Here is a 22,994-nt window from a genome sequence, read left to right on the forward strand (position 1 = left end):
AAATCATTAGCGAATACCTTGCTTCTTACTCTAAAACCTTTACGGATAATATTCTTCATCATCATCTTATCTTAAATATTCTAAGATATCATCGTATCTTCCATTATAAATATCCTCTATATTTCTGAAGATATTTTTTTTTATAACCATTCTTATCTGAAATCATTTATCTTCTCGTGCTATCTGTGTTACATCATAAAAGAAACTATTTTAGTTTCTAAATTCTGAAACCTTCAAGTTTAAAAATATGAATGTTTGAAGTAGTGTTGGGAACTGAAGCATGAATTAGTATAATATAATGACACTTGATCAACATGATTATATTACAATAAGTCATGCTGAGTTTCTAATGGAACGTGATAAAGGTTCACAGATCCCATCCTCATCATGAACCATGTTACATAACTCTTTCATTCTATTTAACCTCTAAACATATCAAGAAAATATTTTCTTGATGATTCGGTCTTTTCCGGATATTCTGGTAATTTGACAAATCAAGATCGTGCCATTACAATTTCTTTCTTAGAACATTAACTATGTTCATCCAAAACTTCATATCTACAAATTCTGGACCATTATTCGCTTGACTTGAAGGCGGGAAGAGAGAATGAAAGCATGAAGCTTCGAAATATAACGGAGAATATAAAGCCCGATAAAAACACATAAATTACAAACCATGTATATCAATAAGTACTGCAACGTAATGACACGGGAGAACTAAAAACACTATAAAGCCAAGAGTATAGTAAAAGTGAATAGATTCCTCCAGCGGCAGATGAAAAAGAAGAATGATAGATATGAAAGTTAGGAGTATATCAAGAATCAGAACTGGATGAAGCATTTTCACAATCTATTAAGAAGTATTAAATAACGAAGAAGATTATAGGAGTGGTGAAAATAAATGAAACGGAAGAGGTCAATTTATAGCAAAATATCAGACATTGCAATCGAGGCAGATTACGCATATAATCAAAGGAAATCTTAATTCCCTTAAATTTCGAAGAATCAAATCTTATTTAGATTATAAAGGTTTTCTATTCCTTAAATTCCAGAAATCAATCGTTACTACGTCAAGAGATAAGACGAATTTCTATTCTCCATTTCACTCTATTACGATAACTTCCCTCATACGCTTCGAGTAATTGGATTGTTTTATCCATATTATTCAACGGTAATAAAAATTCTATTTATCAACACATATTGTCATGAAAACATTTTTATTGTTAGCCATGACGACCTCAATCAAATTTCGGGACGAAATTTCTTTAACGGGGAGGTACTGTGATGACCCAGAAATTTCTGACCAAATTTAAACTTAATCTTTAACGTTTCTGACACGATAAGCAAAGTCTATGAAGTTGAATCCTAAAATTCTTGAACTATTCAAATACCCTTCGATTGTTCTCAACGATTCGTGAACAATCATATGTAAATAGATACATATACTATAACTTGAAAACGTAACAAAGTGTTAAGTAAATGATACTGTGCATTAAACTTATTGGTTTGATTATCTGATTGATATATTTAACTATGGAGTTAAAAGATTATGCCAAATGATTGAATTAAAAGATATTTATTAAGTCCCTTAAGAATTATGATATCATTACGATTCTCTGTTGTGAGGTCCACGCTAATTTGAGAAATCGTTCATTTTTAACGGTATTCGGAATAAATGGTAAAGTGTTTGTTTAAATAACATAATTTGGACACATACAATAATAAGGAATATTAACTGTTAGAATTAGATATATGAATAAATTACGATATGTATTTTAAAACGTGTTTATAACTATTGAGAATAGATATTAACTTGGTTATGAAACGTTTGATAAATACTATTATATTAATAAATAACGAGACAATGATTTATAGAAGTAAATGACCAAAACACTCGAAAGATTAAGATATACTTTGAGTGGTATAGTTTATTGATAATTTAAGACTATATTTTGACAAAGGTACGAGTCACGAAACGTAAAGTGCTAGTTTTCTAAGCGTACAAAAATGCGTTCGAGAAACCGGAACCGGGACATAAGTCGAGTGACGACGTACGACTTATCGGAACAAAAATTACAAGTCCACTATGCACGTGAATTTAATATAATATATAATTAATTATATAAATTAATTATATTATATTTATAATTAAAAAATATGTCGACAAGCTAGTGTACAAAAAAGATGTGAGCTGTCCAGGCAGGCCATGCGATCGCATGGCATTTGTACTAGAAGCCCATGCGATCGCATGGGCATCAGATTCAGAAAACATTATAAAAGCTCGCGAGTTCAGTTGTTTGTCAGACACACATATTTATTTATATTACTTCCTCCGTATTTAAATTATTATTATTATTATTATTATTATTATTATTATTATTATTATTATTATTATTAAGATTAATATTATTATTAATCTTATTAATTATTAGTATTATTAATTATTAATTAGTAATATACATAAAATACTACGACGAGGTTATGAGCGTGTCACTTTCAAAAATGGGTTTTTGAGCGGGATAAAGTTAAGGAAATTATGGGTTATAGCTATGGAGGTTATGGGTAATGTTCATGGGTATTATTTACAAGTCAAACCTACTGTTATCATCTATGTTGCGTCTACGTACTTTTCTGCAATATTGAATCACAATATTGATACGTAAGCATTTATATTTTATCTTTTATATACTAATAGTGTATCCATGTCTAGTGCTCGAGTATATATATTTATGCATGCTCGTATGCAAAATTTCATTGTTAAACAGTTATGATGAATCACGAAGTAAATACATATATTACAGATAAAAGGTATATGATATACATGTTTTTGGAAAGCTGGCGAAAAATCAATAACTTTTCATTTAGATATCGAATAGTTTCGATGAACGGATTAAAAGATATGATCAACTGAATTATAATTGACGATAATTGGAATTGCTTTTGAATCTGCAATTAAGATATAAACAACCTATTTATGAGATTGATAAATAGGATTTTCGAATACTACTAGCCGATTAAATGAATTCTTATATAAAGCACGTCTCGTTTTGTTGAACTATTGTCAAAATTGACTTTTTGAAACAACTTTGGATAACTTTTGTATGTCGATCTCGAGCATTAGGATTATGGTACACTATGACCAGACCTAGCTTGGTAGACATTTATTGACCAACATATGCTCTCTAGGTTGACATCTACGGTTATTTGGTATTCCGAGTTTCGATCACATTTCGGTGAACAACTTTATGTACTGCTAAGGTGAGTTTCATTTGCTCCCTTTTTAAATGATTTTGCAATATATATTTTTGGGTTGAGAATACATGCACTTTATTTTAAACACAATGGATACAAGTACATACTAAATTCTACACTGAGTTTGAACCGAAAATCCCTTAGCTTTGGTAACCGTTAACTGCCAGTTATAAGAACTGGGGGGCGCGAGTAGTAGTATATGGATCCATAGGGCTTGACATCCTCGTCTGTTCCATGTATAGAAACCCTAGCCTGAACTATAAAACAGACATATGCTATTTGAGTGTATCGTACATGTTGGTTGCATGTTAAACACAGGGGTACTTATTAGATAAACGTTAAAGCTTAGTTACCAGGGTGCTCAATCTTATAGAATATTTTGATAAACGTTTCTGGATGAAACAACTGAAATCTTGTGATCCACCTTTATGTACAGATTATGCAAAACATTAAATCTATAAACTCACCAACCTTTGTGTTGACACTTGTTAGCATGTTTATTCTCAGGTTCCCTAGAAGTCTTTCGCTGTTTGCTTACATGTTATACAAGCTATGTGCATGGAGTCTTGCATGCTTTATTCAAGAAAACGTTGCATTCACAAAACCATCATCATGTATCTATTTTGACTGCATTGTCAACGGAAGTATTATTGTAAACTATTATTTACGGTGATTGTCTATATGTAGAAATCATCAGATGTCGAAAACCTTGGAATTAAATATTCATTTATGGTATGCCTTTTCAAAAGAATGCAATGTTTACAAAACGTATCATATCGAGGTCAAATACCTCGCAATGAAATCAATGAATGACGTGTTCGTCCATATGGATTTGGAGCGATCGTCACTCAAAGTCTGTAATGTTAAATTTCAAAAACTTTGAAATTACATTCATGTATTCACTTACCCTTCGACTGTTCTCGATGATTCACGAACAATTATGCGTATATAGATATGTATATATAATATATAGTTGAATTAATTAAAAAACGTTAACAAAGTATGAGATATATATAACACTTTACATGAACGTAGTTTTTTTAATATATTTATCGACAAAAGTAAAAGATAATATTAAATCATTGAATTAACAGATACATTGTGATATATGGGTCTCTGTTGTAAGGTCCACTATATAATTTGAGAAGTTAAAATAAATGTTAGCGCATAAATGAATTATATCAAACAAAGTTCTAGAACGTAAATGTTAAATGATATAATAATATCTATTATTTACTATTTTAAAACTGTGAAATATAATTAGTTTTGAAAAATTAAATAGTATATTACGTATTATTTAAATATTTCAATTATATATAATTAAACTGCTGCTATAATAAATATATATATAAATATGATTTCTAAATATAATTGATGACTGTATGTAAATTGTAATATATAGAAATGTATAAATAATAAAAATCAAATATATGTTATTATATATATGTAATAATTATTAAATATTATATAATTATTAAATTGTAAAATTAATATATTAAATGTAATTACAAGTTAAAATATAGTTACTCTATTAAAAATGTTATTTCTACTTTCATTATTATTAATAGTAATATCAGTATTATAAATAATATTATTTTAATAAATAATATATAGATATAAAATTTGACACATTTAAATTGTGACATTGTTATGAATATTACTAACATTATTGTTATCATTAATAATATTATTATTATTATAATTAGTAGTGAAAATATAATTTTAGTTATTATTATGATAATTATCATTATTACTCAAAACTATCATCTTTATTTAAAATTAGTATAAATATTCTTATTGTTCTTAGTATTATTTAATATTATTATTATTAATTCTATTATTATTAATAGTATTATTATTATTATTATTATTATTATTAATATAATTATTAATATCAATTATAATATATAAATAATGATATAAACCGCGTGATTTTATTTTTATTTCATTATCATCTCTTTCTCTTTTTCTTTCTTTCTTCTCTGCCCGTGAACCTGCTGTCGACACCATCACTTTTACAAATCAAACATGAGCAAATTCTTGTTGTCCACTTCAAACGTTCGATTACTACAATCATCTTTTATAAATCATTGCTAACCAAACAGCAAAGGAAATCAAAAACCCAGTTAGATGTCTCTGTCGCCATAACAATTATGCCATATCTCGAAATCAATTCATATTTCAAAAACTAATAATGCAGAGTTCTTAGGAATCACCCAGTTAAACTTTCTGTAAGTTTTCATTCTTTAATTCCTCAAATTAAGTATCAATTTCGAAGTCAAAGTTAATTACAAAAAAAAGTCAACTGTTTTATTCTTCAAGGAATTTGGATTGGTGTTGAAGTTTTCGGATAAATTGATGATATAGAATGTTTCTAGGAGCGATTTGGGAAATGTTTCATGAAGGAATCGAGGTGTCAAAACAGCACAATCTCAAAAAACTGATTTGTTGTTCTTCGTTATTTTTTTTTACACAGCTGCTGCTGTAAATGTTTTCTTTCTTTTCTAATTAATTCAATCCCTCAAAACAGGCATTCGTAAATAAATTTCAAGTCTTTAATTCAAATAATAATTCGCGGTTATGATTTGATTGTTTCCAGTCGTTTGGGTTTTGGTCTTGGTCGAATGAAATTGATGAGGAAGAAAGGAAACAAATGCGAGATATTAAGTTATAGGATGTGTTTTAATCAGAAAAGCAATGACAGTTCGATGGTTATGGGTGTTTGTGTGTGTTCGAGAGGTCTTGGGTTCGAGCCCGGGCGGTGGTGTTATTTTAAAAAAAAAGCTATTTTTGAAGGTAGCCTATTTTTATTTATTTATTTATTTATTTATTTATTTATTTATTTATTATTATTATTATTATTATTATTATTATTATTATTATTATTATTATTATTATTATTATTATTATTATTATTATTATTATTGTTATTGTTATTATTATTATTGTTATTATTAGTTATTGCTATTATTACCAAGTATTATAATTAAAATTAGTATTGTAATTATTATTAATATTATCATGATATTAAGTATTATAACCATTATTATTATTATTAGTCTTGTAAGTATTATTAATATATTTATTATTATTAATTTTATCATTTAAGTATTATTATTATTATTATTATGATTATTATTACTAATATTGTTATTATTACACTTACCATTATTATTATTATTATTATTATTATTATTATTATTATTATTATTATTATTATTATTATTATTATTATTATTATTATCATTAAGTATTAGAATTATTATTATTATTAGTAAGTATTATGAATATTAGTTATTACTGTTATTATTACTAATATAAGTATTAGTTACCGAATATTATTATTGTTATCATTACCCTAGTTGCAATTATAACTATTATTATTATTATTGTTATTACTAATATTATTATCAATATAAGTATTATTGTTAAGTAATATGATTATTAATATTATCATTATTAATATCAAAACTACCTTTTAAACAGATAAATATTTTGTACCTAAAATATACTTGTTACATATGCTATAATTATAATAAAATTTCACATAATTATATATCAAACCTATTAATATCATTTATATAAATACATACAAATAATAAACTATTGATTTTTAAATATAGCATTAAACAATTATGTATATAAGTATGAATATATTAATATAACTATATAGATATTAACCATTATGAATATATACACAAATTAAACATACATGATATATAAATTAAAGATATAATAAATAAATTTGTTCCGTTACGATATATATATATATATATATATATATATATATATATATATATATATATATATATATATATATATATATATATATATATAATAATATAGGTTCGTGAATCCAAGGCCAACCCTGCATTGGTCAATGTCGTCATATGTATTTTTACTACAAAATACAATATTGTGAGTTTCATTTGCTCCCTTTTAAATGTTTTTGCAATATATATTTTGGGACTGAGAATACATGCGCTGTTTTATAAATGTTTTACAAAATAGACACAAATACTTAAAACTACATTCTATGGTTGGATTACTATACCGAATATCGCCCCTTCAAGTCTGGTAACCTAAGAATTAGGGAAATGGCCCCTAATTGATGCGAATCCTAAAGATAGATCTATGGGCCTAACAAACTCTATTCTGGAATTTGGAATGCTTTAGTACTTCGATTTAAATGGTGATTGCGATTGCCAATATTTATGGCATACTTTCGAGTATGCGGGGGATATTCTATATGCATTATATTAATGTCGGTTACCAGGTGTTCATCATACGAATGATTTTTATACACTTACGAGTGCATTGTTTATTCTCAGGTATTAAAGAAATCTTTCGCTGTGCATTAGCTCATTTTAAGGATATTAATTGGGGTCATTCATGGCATATTTTAAAAGACGTTGCATTTGAGTCGTCGAGTTCATCAAGATTATTGTTAAGTCAATTATAGTTGGATATATTATGAAATGGTATGCATATCGTCAACTTTCGATGTAAGGAAAGTTTGTCTTTTCAAAACGAATGCAATGTTTGTAAAATGTATCATATAGAGGTCAAGTACCTGATAATGCTAAAAACGAACATATATTTCATAGCATTATCTCTCAAGAAAGACAAGCTTTTAGTTGCAATTGTTCTATTTACAAGTAATATTCGTTTAAATAATAAAAGGTGAAGACAAAAGACAGATTCGACGAATTGAAGACGCAAACGACCAAAAAGCTCAAAAGTACAAAGTACAATCAAAGTGGTTCCAATTATTGATGAGAAACGTCTCAAAATTACAAGAGTACAAGACACAAAACGCAAAATACAAGATATTAAATTGTACGCAAGGACGTTCGAAAATCCTGAACCGGGACCTAAGTCAACTTTCAACGCACGACGCAACGGAGCGAAAATTACAAGTCAACTATGCATATAAATATAATATAATATATAAATAATTATATATATATATATATATATATATATATATATATATATATATATATATATATATATATATATATATATATATATATATATATTATATTTATTTATTAAAAAATCCGTCGGCAAGCTAGGAGCCAAACTTGGATGAGTTGTAATCCACCACTCCGCGATCGCGGAGCTGTGAAGGAGAAACCCTTCGAGATCGCGGAGCACACAAAAACTGAAATGGGGCCTATAAAAGGCAACGAATTCGATCGATATTTTTACACCTTTTTTCCATTTCATATACATAAAAGATATATATATATATATATTTATAATTTATAATTTTAATTTAAGATTAATAATAATAAGGTTATGTTAGCGAATGCTGTAAGGGTGTAAGTCGAAATTCTGTCCGTGTAACGCTTCGCTATTTTTAATCATTGTAAGTTATGTTCAACCTTTTTAAATTAATGTCTCGTAGCTAAGTTATTATTATGCTTATTTAATGCCGAAGTAATCATGATGTTGGGCTAAATATTAAAATTGAATAATTGGGCTTTGTATCATAATTGGGGTTTGGATAAAAGAACGACACTTGTGGAAATTATACTATGGGCTATTAATGGGCTTTATATTAACTAAACGAGACCTCGTTAATTTAATATATAGACTTATAATTTGACGTATTTATATATAACCACATACGCTTGACTGGGCACGGTGGGCGGGATATCTATAAATACCAATAATTGTTCATTTTACCGGACACGGAACTGGATTAATAGTTAATAGACTTGTTGAAACAGGGGTGGATTACATTCAAGGGTAATTGGTGTAATCGTTAACAAAGTAGTAAAACCTTGGCCTACACGCAGTCGATACCCTGGTGTATTCATTAAACAAAGTATTAAGACCTTGTTACAATTCGAATCCCCAATTAGTTGGAATATTTGACTTCGGGAATAAGAATAATTTGACCAAGACTTCTGCATTTTATGATTATGACTGATGGACTATTATGGACAAAACCGTATGGACATATCAAATAATCCAGGACAAAGGACAATTAACCCATGGGAATAAACTAAAATCAACACGTCAAACATCATGATTACGGAAGTTTAAATAAGCATAATTTATATATTTCATATTTAATTGCACTTTTAATTATCGCACTTTTATTTATTGTCATTTTATTTAATTGCATTTTAATTATCGTACTCTTTAATTATCGCAATTTTATTTTATCGCACTTTTATTTATCGCAATTTCATTATCGTTATTTAATTTACGCTTTAATTTAAGTTATATTTATTTTTAATATTTTACATTAGGTTTTAACTGCGACTAAAGTTTTAAAATCGACAAACCGGTCATTAAACGGTAAAAACCCCCCTTTATAATAATAATACTACTACTTATATATATTTTTGTATTTTTACAATTATAAGTTAAAACTAATATAGCGTTAAACTTGGCTAGAGTTCCCTGTGGACAAACCGGACTTACTAAAAACTACACTACTATACGATTAGGTACACTGCCTATAAGTGTTGTAGCAAGGTTTAGGTATATCCACTCTATAAATAAATAAATCACTTGTGTAAAATTGTATCGTATTTAATTGTATTTTGTAGCAAATATATAACTATTTTATACACCACCTCCCACACATCAGTACCTCGCGATGTAACCAAATGTAATGTATTCGTCCAGATGGATTAGGACGGGTCATTAAAAAAGCACAAGTCGATGTAGTAGGATTCAAATAAAAGTCCAAATACATTATTTATAGACGTAATCTTTAATTGTGTGATATATATCGTACTTAACGACTCATCACTTGCTCTAAAAGGTTTTTTTAACCTTTATAGTAACCTATCACTTGTTTTATATGGAGTAGTTGTTTTTATCCATTCTTGTAACCTGTCATTTTTATTTAACAAATATATTTTATGATAACCTGTTATTTTTTATTTAACGAAAATACATTAGTCACTCTTATTATTGTTTGAATTTTGTTTTTGTCCCGGTAGTATTAAATGTTCTCTCGCCTTAACAAAATGATTTGATTTAGATTCTAAAAAATAAGAAATTCACATGACCCATTGTCTATTAATGAAGGATCTGGTTTGTTAACAATACACACGACAAGACACATGCAAAGATCGACCTATCAATAGTCATACCATATCTCAGATATAAAAGTTTATATTTGCCTTTAAAGTTATCCAACTTTATTATTTATTATACCCACATAATGATTGTAGGACTCCTAGACTTTTTTACTTGGACTTTTTGAATTAAACTAGTAATTGACCCGTAAAAATACAGGTTTATTCAAAAGAATATAATGATATTAGAGTTGTAATCCCTTAAATTCAATAGTTTCCTTAAAATCCAACGGGCCAATCAGAGCGTGACATATGGCTCGACAATCACATGTGTTAAAAAAATTATAAAAATTAAAAAAAAATTGAAAATTTTGTTTTTTTTTGTGAATTTTTTTTTTTTGCGATTTTTTTTTAAATTTAACATGTCAAATCCAATCACATGTGATTGTAAAACCCAATCACATATGATTCTACATGTCAAATTCAATTATATGTGATTGAAAAAAAAAATTTATTTTCAATCACATGTGATTGGATTTGACGTGCAGAATCACATGTTATTTGGTTTGACAATCACATGTGATTGACATGCAAAATCATATGTGATTTATTATATGTCAAATTCAATCACATGTGATTGGAAAAAAATTCGAAAAAAAATTTCAAATTTTTTTTTTAATTTTTTAATCACATTTGATTGTCGTGCCACATGTCGCACTCTGATTGGTCCCTTGGATCTCAACTTAAAAGTTGGATTCATTTGAATATTCTTCAATAATATTAATCAAAAAATGATTATTAGACCACAGATCACGCAGTGTTCGTGGCCCCTATGTCGCCTACATGGCGTGAGAAACGCCCCATAAACGTCTGGAATTGGACGTTTGTGGGCGTTTGTGCCGGGGTGTCACACCCCCTAAATGAGACCGGGGGTAACTGTGACTAACCAATACCATAACACAAGTGTATAAGCGAGAACGACTCTAAATAAGATATTTTTATTAAAACTATAATTAAAGTTGCAACGGAATTAAATGGTTTACATACATAATCCAAAATGTAATTAACAATTGTTCATATGCAAAATATAAATGATAATGCAGACTCTAAAACAGCATTCAAGAGCACTAAGTAGCAAAGCTAATCATCACATGAGACAAAACATGCTTAAAAGTGTCAACCAAAAAAGTGGATGAATTCATAGGTTTATTGGTAACAATCAAAGTTTTTAGACCATAAGATTTAGTTATAAAGCAGTTGATATAGACATATCAGTTGAAAGTAGTGCTGAAGTGTATGATATTGAGACTAAATAAATTTACCCTATAACATTTTATTCGTTTGTGTCGTTAAATCATTATTATATATCCATTGACCAACGATCACCTGAATAGAGACGTTACTCTCAATAGGCCTACTCACAATAATTAAGTTTGCGTTATGCATAGCAACTAACGATAGCATGGTAGAGATTTAGCATGAAACATAGCATGGCAGCACATTTATAGTTTGAGCACTTGTGTCTAAAGCGTAAATAGTTTAAAAGTAAGCATATGTCTCACCCCAAAGTTTGCAAACAATTACGAAATAGTAAAAAGTGGGGCTATGAAGTTCACCTTAACAACAAGTGAAGTTATTCCATGAAAGAAGAATGAATGAGAGTAAACAACCGGGATCTCAACCTATATATATATAAGTTTGGTCATTAGTTTGTTCAATCTGACAAGTAGAGTTCATAAGTTAACTTATGAGTTTTTAAGTTGTCAATCAAGTTTGTGTCCACTATATTCATGTTTAGACGTTGTACAACTTTGCCCAAACTTCGGTGCTATCAAGTAAGTCAAGAGATGACCAGATGCGGGGGTCAGGAACTTTCGGATAGACTTATCTACAACCTTTCGTTTAATCCAAAACCTTATTCCTATAAGCACTCCGAGACATAATCTCGTGACCGTAAGTAGCGGTGAAGCTCGTACAAGCCATACGTTATCGGTATGATTATAGTTTCTACCTATTATGTGCGTATAGGAATATGACACTTAAATAGTTTACTTATACAATAAGTACATATAATATATTATATAAGTTATAATATAGTTATTTTTAATAATGTATTATTATTATAAGTTTAATTAATGTTTATTAATATAATAAAGTATTATAAGTTTAATTATATGTTTAATTAATTGTATAGTTATTAATCAAAATCATAGTTCAAGTATTATTAATACTAATATTATACTTAGTAATTATATTAGATATTATTATATAATATATATATTAAATATAATTATCTTGTTTCCTTATTTATTTAATAATTTATGTTATTTAAATTACTTCATTAGATCCATATCTACTTTAAATCTAGATAAAATTCAAATTTATCTATAAATTAATATATTTTATTTTTTGACAGATCTAGATAAGTATAATAATCATATAAAAAGTTTAGATAAAATTTTATCCTATTACTTTATTTAATTTCAAATTTAATCTTTAATTATCATATTTATCGTATAACAATTTAAATAAATACATTAAATATACCAAATAATTATAAATTTAATTTTTATACACTTATATCATTATATCAAACTGTGGAAAATTTTATAATAATATTACATCTCGTTTTTATATTTATTTATATATTATCTTTATTTTTTTTCTCGGTTTAATCATAAAACAAGTTAAATTTCAGATAAATACAATTTTGACCCTAATAAATATATTTACATTTTTTGTAACTTCAACCTACTGTTAGAAGCTCATAAAAATTTATAAAAAAATTTATAATATATATATTATTTATTTGGGATTTAGTACCCGAATACACGTATAAATCACATATTTTAATATTTAAATACAATAAACCTTCCATAAAATTATCTAACGACTTAAATATGTTTTATATGAGTTCTAGATAATTTTCATATAATTCTTACTATTTTTGCTATTTAATACAACCTAAATTCATTTTATACAATTTTAATTAGCTTCGGTATATATTTAAATAAGGAATAAATATCCTAAACATTATATAAATTTTATTTTCGACTTCAATAATTATTATAAGTTATTTATATTCTGTAAAAAATATTATCACTATTTTTAATGATTTATATGAATTAATACCCAATTTTTACACCAATTATATAAACCGAAACTCAAATAAATAGAAAATAATTATTCTAACGGTTTTAAAAATAAATAAATTATGTTTTAATGTTAGAATAATAATAATAATAATAATAATAATAATAATAATAATAATAATAATAATAATAATAATAATAATAATAATAATAATATGAATTTTAAACTGATCCCACGAATTTATATGATTTTTAATCAATTAGATTTGTATTTTTGCTTTTTAACTCAATTATAATATCAATAAATCATTATAGATTCTTTTTTAATATATATGAAATAAATAAATTCTCGTCAAAATAATTATTTTAAGTGTTTTACTTTACTAATAAAATAATTACATAATTTAATTTGCATTATTTGTATTTTTATATATATATATGTATACCATAAGTATATATATATATATATATATATATATATATATATATATATATATATATATTAAATTCATTTTTAATAATATTTATATTATAAATTCTATTAAAAACTGTAAAAATAATTTTATATCATATCTTAATGCTTAATACTAATTATAACACATTAGTATTAATTATTAGGTTGTGTTTTGGAATTATAAAACCTTAAATAAAATATAAATAAATGTTACGGCTATAATAAAAAAAAATATGAAATCATATAAAACAATAAAGAGGAGAGGAAGAAAAGTACCTCAAAAATATTAGCTTTGAGAGACTTCAAGAATTTGTGCAAAAAAAAAAAATGAATACCCATGATGTCGAATTATACTAAAAGTTTTCTTGAAAACTAGATAGGTTTTTAATAGATAATTACAAGATTTAAAAAAAAAATTCTTTTTTTATTTTAATAGTTGTCCAAAATTTAATAACATATATATATATATATATATATATATATATATATATATATATATATACTTTATTGTCAAGTCTTATCATTTAGGAGTTTCTAGATTTTTTTTTTAAATTAGCATTATCTTATATTTTTTATTAAATCCAAAAATTCATAAATAATAATATAAATTTGATTTAATTAATTAATTATGAAATTGTATCTTTTAATTAATTTAATTTAATTACTTTATAGTTTTATAAATTAAAAAAGCTCCACAAAAGTGAATTATTGTAATACTAATTATTAACTAAAATATTATAAATAATATAAACTTTAATTAATTAATTTATCACATTATAAATTTTATCTAAAGTATATTAATAATTTAGTATATACATTAACTAATTAGTTGTGTCAACTCAAAATTAATATTCAATCAACGTTTAAATCATATCGTATTAATTGTGTTTCAAATAATAACCCTAAACATTTAATACACATAACCATATAGAAATCCTTGGGGAAAATAAAAAATTAGTCAAATCACCAGTGGAAAATTGAGGTTTGTTAAACGGGGCGTTTTTTTTGGCAAAACACGCTGAGGAGAGAGGGCTGACACTGAGGTGGCAGTTCATGATTGGTTCTTGATATTTTATCTCTACAACTTTAATTTATTTACACCTCAAATACCAATCAAATTTTACCACATCACTCACAAACGCCCTTACAATAGCTCCCATTAAACTCTCTCATTCCCCTGTCATGACCAGGTCAACGGCTTGCCTCAAAAAGTACACCGTATCCACTCTACTTCACAATCACCATTATCCGTGGTCTTAGAAAATAAAGGTTATAAATTATTAAAAATATAACTTGATAAAGTAATATTCCGTATAAATAAATTTGGTTTGAACATCAAAAACAATATCAATCAATAAAAAATACGGAGTACAATAGTATTTGAGATGAGTTAATATAGCGTTGAGGAATATTCAAATGAATCCAACTTTTAAGTTGAGATTAAATGGATCAATCAAAGTGTGACATGTGGTGCGACAATCACATATGATTGAAAAAGAAAAATACAATTTTTTTTATTTCGATTTTTTTTTTACAATTTTTTTCAATCACATGTGATTGGATTTGACATACTGTAAATCACATGTGATTCTTCATGCTAATCACATGAGATTGTAAAACTCAATCACATGTGATTTTGCATGTCAAATCCAATCATATCCGATTGAAAATAAAAAAAAATTGAAATTTTTTTGTTTTTGAAAAAACAAATTTTTTGAATTTTTTTTCCAATCAAATGTGATTATCGCGCCACATATCGCACTTTGATTGGTCCCTTGGATTTCAAAGAAATTGTTGGATTCATATGATTACAACGAGTTGTAATCCCTTGAATACAACAATTTGCTTGAAATCCAACAGAACAATTAGAGCGCGATATGTGGTGTGACAATCACATATAATTGAAAAAGGAATTTATTTTTTTTCAAATATTTTTTTTTTATAACTTAGCATGTCAAATGCAATCACACGTGATTGTAAAACCGAATTATATGTGATTCTGCATGTCAAATCCAATCACATGTAATTGAAAAAAAAAATTCAAAATTTTGTTTTAAAAAAAAAAACTAATTTATTTTTTATTTTTCAATCACATGTGATTGGATTTGACATGCAGAATCACATGTGATTGAGTTTACAATAACATGTGATTGACATGCAGAATCCAATCACATGTGATTGAAAAAAAATATTGAAACTTTTTTTTTTCGAAAAAAAAATTTGATTTTTTTCAATCACATGTGATTGTCGCGCCTCATATCGCACTCTGATTGGTCCTTTGGATCTCAACTTAAAAATTGAATTCAAATATATATATATATATATATATATATATATATATATATATATATATATATATATATATATATATATATATATATATATATATATATATATATATATATATATAATAATAATAATAATAATAATAATAATATTCCTCTAGTCTTGCATAAAAAAAACAATCAAAGTAGTAGAATTGTTAAATATTAAACACGTCTAAGTTGCTACACATAACTAAAACTTAAATAGAGTAATACAAATATTCATTATCTGATCTTAATGTCTTTGACCAAAAATACTAATGAACACTGAAGACATAAGACCATTTCCTATGCGGCGTCTGTCCTTCATCGTTAGATTAGATGTACAAACTGACGGAACTTATCGGGCGTCAGTTCCCGGACGTTAGTTAGGACTGTGACAAAAGAAAAAGGTTAGTTTCTGCTGGCCGTTGCTAATTGGTCCACGTGGCCTGGTGGTCTTCAACGGCTATAGAGCCGTTAGATTTTCTATTTTCTATTTTTTTATTTTTAATATATATATATATATATATATATATATATATATATATATATATATATATATATATATATATATATATACACACACACCATTCCATCCCATTTTTTACACACAAAATCATTTTTTACTCTTAATTTTTATATAATCAAACACATTTTCACAATTCTCAAATCCAAAAAATGGCAAATCGTTGCTTGATCAACCTCGACGTCCATCACGAAGGTGAACTTTTCGACAACCGACAATTTTGGTACGACGGGTTCACAAAATCATTCGAAGCTCTAGACGTTACCGACTTCGACGTATCACGAGTAGTAAGATTTATACGCGATATGGTAGATTGTGAAGCCATCGACGTGTGGTACTATGACGAGGTCACGGAATTTTTCAAGGAATTTCGATCCGAAGTCGTGTGGGAACGAATGGTCGGAAAGGCCAAACTGAAGAACCAACGTATCACGTTGTACTGTATACGTGTGGAGCCTTCCCGTTTCGAACGGTCGAGATGATGATACGTCTTCGCATGAATCGGGATCTCCCAATCGCTATGGACGTTAATTGTTATTTTTTATTATTTAGGATTTAATAAGTAATTTTAGGATTTAATAAGTAATTTTAGGACTTTTAATTTTTTAAACTTTTAATTTTAGGTTTTTAAATGTAACCGTTAGGACTTTTTTTTAATAAAATTGTAATCGTGTTTAGGACTTTTAATTTTTAGTTTTTTTTATTTAATCGTGTTTTACTATTTTTTTAGTAATCGTGTAGTATTTTTTTTATTTAAAATGTGTTACAAATATAAAGAAAATGTAAAAAAATAAAAAAACCGGTGGACCTACTGAAAACTGACACAAAAAACTGACAACCACTGTTAAAAAAGGTTAGAAACGACTCCGCTGACTAACAGCCAGTTTGCACTTTTAGGCAAAAAACGCAAAAACTGCATGTGACGTCAACGTCACTATAAGAAATGGTCTAATGCTTAAGTAAGAATACGCATAAACGACTAATGCTCTGGCTAAACATGTCCAAAATCTAATTTATTACAACTTGCAACATTATACTCCTTATTTAGATATAATCATTTCTAATTATTATATATTGAAAACATAAAAGTTTTATCCACACAACTTATAATCACAAATTAATACAAAAAGAACAACTTCACTCACCTCTTGAAGATATAAACAATGGCCCATTTTCAATTTGCAGCATATTCACGGATTCTCGGAGTAATTAAATTGGCTGGAAATCTTCTTTTATCAACAACTACAAAATTAAAGGTTAAATCCCTTGGTAGCAATATAGTACTCCGTATGAAATATGATTAAACGAACATATAAAAATACAAAAAGATGTGTTCTTACCGAATGATAAAAACAAGACGATGGATCACACACTTCGCGCTAAGAAACATTTGCAAGTGTTTCAATGCGTATTCATTATGCACTAACTTGAATGGGGACCAAAGAAGCCAGTGGCTGCAGCCAAAAATGGTGTTGTTTCAACAATTAAGCAAGCCAAGTCAAGTGAGGAATCTGAATATGATATACATTGTGTTGGAGTATGATACAAACACAAAGCTAGCGGAAGCAATTTAAAATTTACAAAATTATACTCCTTCAAGGACCCATGTACAAAACTTTTAGCAAACAAAATTAAATAAACGAACAAGAATAGGTTAGATTACAACCTTTGTAGTCTTTTGAAAATCGAACTTGAGAATCCAACGGAGAGTTTCTTTAAACGGTAGACACCCAAAGTTTCAACCTTTCTGTGATCTATACCTTCTATTTTAAAATCCTCTTTTCTTCCTTTGTAAAACCAACGAATTTGGTTTGGTTAAGAGAGAAAAGAGTTACAGAATAATCATGAAATTCCTTTTTTTTTTTTTTTTTACTGCAACTATTTTCATCAGTATGTGAAAAATGTGAAAAAGACTTAAAAAAAACATTACTACCCATGTGGGTCTTTTTTAAGGTCAAGCATGCCTTCATTTTGTTTTTCCATGTGGCTATTTTCAAGAATGCATGTATCAATTCTTTTAAAACATAACAAGCATGCCATGCCTTTTCTTTTATGTGAGGTAATAAAATAATTATTAATTAATTAATCTCAAAATTATATTTAATTAATTAAACCTTTAACACTTGATTAATAAATTAATTCCTAATTAGAAGGTGTATCAAACAATTTACGATTGGCCTTTGTGTGTGACCGAATAGGATTAATGAACTTTATATTATTTAATGTCATGAGCATACCTTCGGAATATATGTACCACGGTCAAACCACGGTTGAACCGTTACCAACCCGAGAACATATTTCCAACAGACTCCCACTTGCACTGACATTAATAATATTGGTTAGTCTTTAAAAGACACACCATGTGTAACAACTAGTCAATTAAGTTACACTCCTATGTTTTGATTTATATCAATCATCCTTTTGTTCTAGATATCTTTATGAACGTGTGACATGGTTAAGTGTCAATCATCATCGTTCAAGATTATGTTTCCCGATAGAGATTTGTGGTGATCAAGTAGACTGCAATTGCATTAATTCAGTCGTAGCATGGCCATGCATTTAATTCAGCACAAATCAACGAGGGGCCCAGAGATATCGCTTCAACTTGCTAAGAGAATAAGGAACAAATTGCTTCAATTGTATAGACATCCACCACATCCCATACTCTAGATCTGCACCCTTTTGACTGGCATTTACGCACATCATTAAATACAGGTCAAAGTAGAATATAGTTTGTGTCAGGATTCCTCATACATATCCACTCTAGGATAAATGATGTTGCCATCTTAGAGCTTACCTTTTGACTTAAAACCATGAAGTAGCGTCTAAGTGTGGTCATTCTAAAACCTTGAATCAACTATCAAGTTTCTCATGAATGTAGTTTCATATAAGCCTATATTACTACACTTCATAGCAGCCTTAATTCAATTCTCTCTTCCCTAGAGAATGATCGACTGTGGAGGTTTATAAAATAATATTCATTGGAAGTTAAAACATGCAAAATGAAACATGGCAATATAAAATGAAATGATCGCATCGTGCGTATAATATAATCTCAATATATTAATCATCAGATCAATTGCAACATATATTATTACCCAATGTTTAAAATTCAAACTTAACATAACAAATACAATCAAACTTTATCATCAATAACGCGAATGCCAATGGACATGCTATGAGCATCATGCTTAGTCTGTGGCAAAGGCTTGGTGAAAGGATCAACCAAGTTCTTAGTCGTGTCTACTCTACTTAATAATATGTTATTTTTTGCTACAAGTTGACGGATGTAATGGTACTTTCTGAGTATGCCGTGTGCGTTTTTGTGACCTCGGTTCTTGAGCCAAGACAACCGCACTCACATTGTCGCAGAAAATCTCAACAGGATCATGGATTATAGGAACCACATCTAGATCCCCGATGAATTTCTTTATCCACATGGCCTCTTTAGCAGTTTCATTTACCGATATATACTCAGCTTCTGTCGTAGAATCAGCAATAGTACTTTGCTTGGAGCTTCTCCAAGTGACGGCTCCACCGTTCAACATAAATACAAATCCTGATTGTGAAGAGCAATCATCCCTATCTGATTGGAAACTAGCATCCGAGTATCCTTTGACGCTCAGCTCGTCATTCCCATCATAGACCAAGAACATCTCTTTAGTTCTCCTAAGATACTTTAGAATGTTCTTGACTGCTATCCAATGAGCTTTACCAGGGTTGGCCTGATAACGACTAGTCATGCTTAATACATACGATACGTCAGGCCTAGTGCATATCATAGCATACATGATCGATCCTATAGCTTGTGACTTCCCGGAAAATTTCGACTAATTTTAAACCAAACTCTCGATACAATTTTATATTTTTGACACGATAAGAAAAATCTATTAGATTGAGTCTCAAAATTTTTGAACTGTTTTCTTGCATTCATTTGACTTTTGATCATTTTCGACGATTCACCAACAATTGTGTGTAAATAAATAAATAAATAAATAAATATATATATATATATATATATATATATATATATATATATATATATATATATATATATATATATATATATATATATATATATATATGATGTCTATATAATTAATGATTATATGTATATTGTAATATATTAAAATGTATGAATATTAAATATATGTTAATATATAATTATTAAATATTAAATAATTAATAAATTGTAATATTACTATATGTAATTGTAAGTTAAAATATAGTTATATTATTATTATCACTTTCATTATCAATCTTAAAATAAATATTAATGTTAATATTAATATCATTATTATGAATATTATCATTTTAACATAATATATAGATATAAATTTCGATACATTTAATTTGTCATATTATTATTATTACTAATATTATTGTTATCATTATTAATATCATTATTATTATAATTAGTAGTAAAATTATGATTTTTGTTATTATTAAGATTATTAATCTGGTAATTTTATAATTACAATTATCATTAAAATCATTATTAATATTGTAAATAATTTTATAAAAATAATACAATTTATCCTTAATATCATAAATAATAACATTTTTAATATTGTTATTAATAATTATTATTATCATTATTGTTAATATTATTATTAATTATATAATAATAATAATTATTATTATTATTATTATTATTATTATTAGTATTATTATTAATATACTTATTTATTTATTAATACTAAATTGATAAAACAGATATAAATTTAGAATCCGTTTTACATCTCAATCAAACTGTAATCTATTTTGTTTCATGCCTCTGAATTTGTTATACATGCAAATCACTCGTACAAATCAAATCCCTATCAATATCAGTTAAGCGTACAAATTTATTATAGATCACTATCTGATTTGTTTTTCTTTCCTGACTTCCTCTGCTAGAATATCATGTTGACAATCATACGAGTGCGGTTCTTGGTTTCTTCTTGAACCTTGTCAATCACTGAAGAAAGAAAAGAAAAACAAATCAACAATAGATATTATAATTCAATAGGATACAAAATTGTTAGATATTAATCAGATACAGAATCAAATTCAGTTGGGCATCAACATCAATTTATTTACTTTATTTTTTTTTTACAGTCCTTCTTGTCTGCTCAAGATTCTTGGACGACTTCAATTAAACACTACAAGCAACCATTCCATATAAAATCCTTTTGCAATTCAATGAGAAAAGAAATCAATCAGACAGATACAAAATTTGTTAGCTGTCAATAAACAGTTAAAGCGTACGAATCTATTTCAAGTCCCTATCTAATTCTATATTTCTTATGACCTTCTTCCTGCTTGAGATTCTTCTGTCGACCCAATCAAAGCTATGAAACAAACTGTAATCGAATCTTGTGCTGTATATATCGTACGAATTTGTTATACTTCACTATCTGCTTTATATATTTTTGTTTGTTCTTCCTGGCTCGAATATATCTGTTAAACCCTTCATGGCTATAAAAGAATTCATCACTCTGCTATTCTGAAAAACCACAACAAAACCACTTTGATCTCACCACCTTCACACCATGGAATCATTTTCTCTCTCTCTCTCTCTCTATATATATATATATATATATGTATATGTATATATATATATATATATATATATATATACATATATAAATACATACACATACATACTAGATACATACAATTACATACCTTCTGTTTATCGCCATAACAACCACCATCGAGTCTTTTTCTTCCTCTTTGTAAACCATTATAAATAACCACCCAATACCATCATGATACTGCTACTTTAATTTTTATGTTTTTGTGATCGAGAAAGCAAAGCAAAAACCACCACCTTTGTCATTTGAACTCCATCTAGACGATCACCATTTTCCTTCTTGGTTTCTTCTTCATGAACTCCACAATCGCCGCCTTTCGCCACTTTTCTTTTTATCTCGTGTCCATCAACCCAAACCCGACACCCGTTTCTTATCCTTCTTGATCGACACCTTCACCCATTTGCTTCTTCATCCTAAAAACCATAGACCACCTTCGATCATGGTTGCTACCACTACTGCCGTACGTATGTTGTTGTTTCTTTCTGTTTATAGCTGCAAAAACAGAAGCATACTCTGCTGCTCTTTTCCTGGTTCCCCTTCTATTTATTCGACTAACAGCTCTTGTTGTTATGTAAACCACTTCTGATGGTCGCCATAAACCACCTCCCAAATCACAATCAACATCACAATAGTAAACTACAAATTGTTGCTATTCCCTTTTTATTTGAACGGTGCATTGAAACAAAGAAACAGGTTATGTGTTTGTTGAGCCTATAAAAATAAATGAAGAAAGATGAGT

Source organism: Rutidosis leptorrhynchoides, chromosome 1, assembly GCF_046630445.1.
Source record: "Rutidosis leptorrhynchoides isolate AG116_Rl617_1_P2 chromosome 1, CSIRO_AGI_Rlap_v1, whole genome shotgun sequence".
NCBI lineage: Eukaryota > Viridiplantae > Streptophyta > Magnoliopsida > Asterales > Asteraceae > Rutidosis > Rutidosis leptorrhynchoides.